The sequence below is a fragment of the Neopelma chrysocephalum genome, unplaced genomic scaffold (assembly GCF_003984885.1).
Source record: "Neopelma chrysocephalum unplaced genomic scaffold, ASM398488v2 Primary Assembly neopelma1_363, whole genome shotgun sequence".
Lineage (NCBI taxonomy): Eukaryota > Metazoa > Chordata > Aves > Passeriformes > Pipridae > Neopelma > Neopelma chrysocephalum.
In genome coordinates this window covers 14,277-17,177 of record NW_020898027.1, presented here as the reverse complement: position 1 = coordinate 17,177, position 2,901 = coordinate 14,277, and the positions used below count along the sequence as shown (strand labels likewise).

At 59.4% G+C, this 2,901-nt stretch overlaps 1 long non-coding RNA gene across 1 annotated transcript; it reads left to right on the top strand.

Moving 5' to 3' along the window:
- The first annotated feature begins 1,081 nt into the window (after positions 1-1,081).
- On the top strand, positions 1,082-1,777 carry LOC113978840. Its single transcript, XR_003537669.1, has 2 exons — positions 1,082-1,390; positions 1,659-1,777. It is a non-coding gene; the product is annotated as an uncharacterized LOC113978840 (long non-coding RNA).
- Positions 1,778-2,901: the final 1,124 nt, after the last annotated feature.

The window sequence follows — 2,901 nt, the reverse complement described above, 5'->3', positions numbered from 1 at the left end:
CCTCACCGCGACCCCCCGCCCGCCACCGCCACCCCCGGCACCCCCCGACCCGCTCCGCGACCCCCGCGGCTCCGCCACCGCTTCCTCGCCACACTCTTTCCCCCCCTCCGCCCCCCCTTCTCCGCCCCCCCTTCTCCGCCCTGCACGGCGCCCCCCGCCCCCGCCTCCCCCCGGCCTCCATTGCGGCGCCCGCCCGGGGGAAGGGGTGGGGTCGTGGCGCCCGGCCAAGGCTCCCTGTGGGCCCCGCGGGGGGGGGGCGGCCCGGGCCGGGGGGGGGGGGGGGGGAAGGCCGGTCATGGGTGGGGTCCCCCGGGGCCGCCCCGCGCGGGGGTGTCGGGCAGGGCCCGTCCCCGCGCACCCCCAAGGTCGTTACGGGCCGGGGGGCGCCGGCCCGGCCCGGCCGCGCTCGCTCGCGGCGCGCCCCGGGAGGGGCTTGTTTTGACCCCCCTCGCCCGTTCCCTTATCTCCCCCCGGCCGGCTGCGGGCAGGGGGGGCCGCGGTGATAATCCCCCCGCGGGGCCGGGGCGCTGCTGCCCGGAGGAGCCCGGCGGGATAAGCCTCTCCCCCCCGCGGGACTGCGCAGCGGCCGGGCCGGGAGAGCTCGGCCAGAGGGGGCTGCAGCCCCCGCTCCGGCCAAAACACCCCCCTGCTCGCCCGGGGAACTGCCGCTGCCTTCTCCTGGCCGGCCCACCCTCCAGGGGTCTGGAGTTTGAGGTGGTGGGGCGGTTCAGGTACCCCGAAGTGCGGTGCTGAGCCCCCCGTGAGAGAGCCGAAGGTCCCTGCCCTCTTCCCCCGGGATTGCTGCGTTGGGAGGCTGGAGGCAGGGACAAAGTCACGGGCAGATCGCTGGGAACGTGGGCTGGGAGCTGGGCACTGCCAGGGCAAGGGCTTCCTTGGCTGTGCTGCTCCAGAAGTGTGGGAAAAAGTTGGTTTGGGAAGCTGTGTCAGGAGAGGTTCAGGTGGGATCTCAGGGAAAGGTTCTTCCCCCAGAGGGTACTGGGCACTGACCAGGCTCCCCAGGGCAGTGGGCACGGCCCCAAGGCTGCCAGAGCTCCAGGAGGGTTTGGACAACGCTCTGAGGGACAGGGTGGGATTGTTGGGGTGTCTGAGCAGGGCCAGGAGTTGGACTGGATGATCCTTGTGGGTCTCTCTCAGCTCCATGGTTCTCTGGGAAGCCCTGCGTGCGGAGCAGGACTCCGGCACCTCAACCAGGACGTGTAAATCCCGGCGTTCCCGTGTCGAAAGCAACAGTTCCTGTTGTACAACCACAGCCGACGTGACTGCCTGGCCCCCAGCCTGGCTCTCCCTGTTCCCAGCTCCTGGAGACCCTTAGTTTGCAGGGCAGGGGGAGGTTGGGCAGCCAAAGTTTCTCTGGGCTCAAGGACTCTTGGTAAGAGTTTGCTGCCAGTCTGAGTTCAAGATCAGCCCTTGTGTCCCCAGGGCTGTTAATTGTCCTGGCTATCGAAGCCATAACTTATATAATAAGTATTTTATGGACATGGGTAGAGAAAGGCTCTGCCTGGAAGAATTTACAACCTAATGAGGGTTGAAGTTGTGCTCGGCGTAGCAACGGAGCTAAAAGGTCATCCCGGCGCTTTCTGAAAGTGTTTGGGTTGGTTCTTGTTGGTGTTTTTCAAGGAATTGTTTTATTTCTCAAGGTTTCTGCCGGGCCTGGTTGGAAATTGTAGTATGTGGGCACTTGTGGAGGCTGAGCAGGAAGAGACGGGCTGGCTTTAATTCGGGTGGTTTGCTGGAGTTGTTGGATTTAAACTACTTTAAAAAAAAAAGAAAAAAATAAATAAAAAAATAAAAGAGACCGAGAGAAACTGAGCAGTTTATTAGAGAGGAGCCATTCTTGTTTAATATTCATTCTGGCCCCTGTTTAGGCTTGTTCTGGTGAAAGAGGGAGTGAAGAGGCGCAACCCAAACATGGGTGAGATGGTGGGATTTTTCCACCAAGCCTTAATTGCATTAGTAACTCCAGGGAGGGTTTTGCAAGGCAGGAGCTCCTTAATAAATTTGGTGGTGAATGAAAGCGGTTCTTCGCTTTCTGCTGCTCTGCAACTCTTCCTGTGCCTATTCTTTTTTTTCTTTTTTTTTTTTTTTAATTATTAATCGTTTTTCGCTCGCGTTTCCTCTCGTGGGGTCTGGTGCTGAACTTCAGCCGTGCCGTGGGTTTCGTGAGGGGCTCTGCTCCGTGGAGCTGAGCTGGGTGGGATTCATTTGGGCCCAGCAAAGGCCGCGGGTTTCCCTTCGTGTCGGGCGACTTCTCGAAGCCAAATTAAAAATTCCAGTTGTTCTCATCCGGCGTGGGAATCTGGATGTGGGCATGGGAGGCAAATCAGGGGGAAATTTATGCTCCCATCGAGGCGCTGGGATGGTTTGGGTGCTCTTGTCTTCTCTGAGACCTTCTTTGGGCATCAAGTCCTGCCCAAGTGCTGGGTTTTAGCTGCAGGATCAAGTCCCACGTGGGTGTCCCACCTAAAAACTGAGGGGTGGCCTGTGAAATTCCCGGTCTGTGTTCGAGACTGGAGCCTAAACACTCGAGAACTGTGGTTTAATCTTGATTAAAACTGACACTTGAGGGTTTTTCCCCCGTCTCAGGATGCTGAGTTTATTGGGAGAGCAGACTTGTGTGGTGAACAATTAGAACCCGGCTCGTTATCTTGCCTAGTCCAGGCAATAAACAGTTGCTTTAACTACGCTCCCAACCAGCCTTAACCTCAAATTCGAGCAGACCAGGCTGTAATTAAAAGCCTTTAGACGAGCAGAACTCAGGGAAAGGGAGAAAGACAGGCAGTCTGTGGGATGAAGGGAAACATTCATCCCCGATCCCGCGACCCTTTGATCCGAACGGGCGCTTGCGTCCGGTGTGTCCGTCCCGATCCCTGTGCCTGGAGC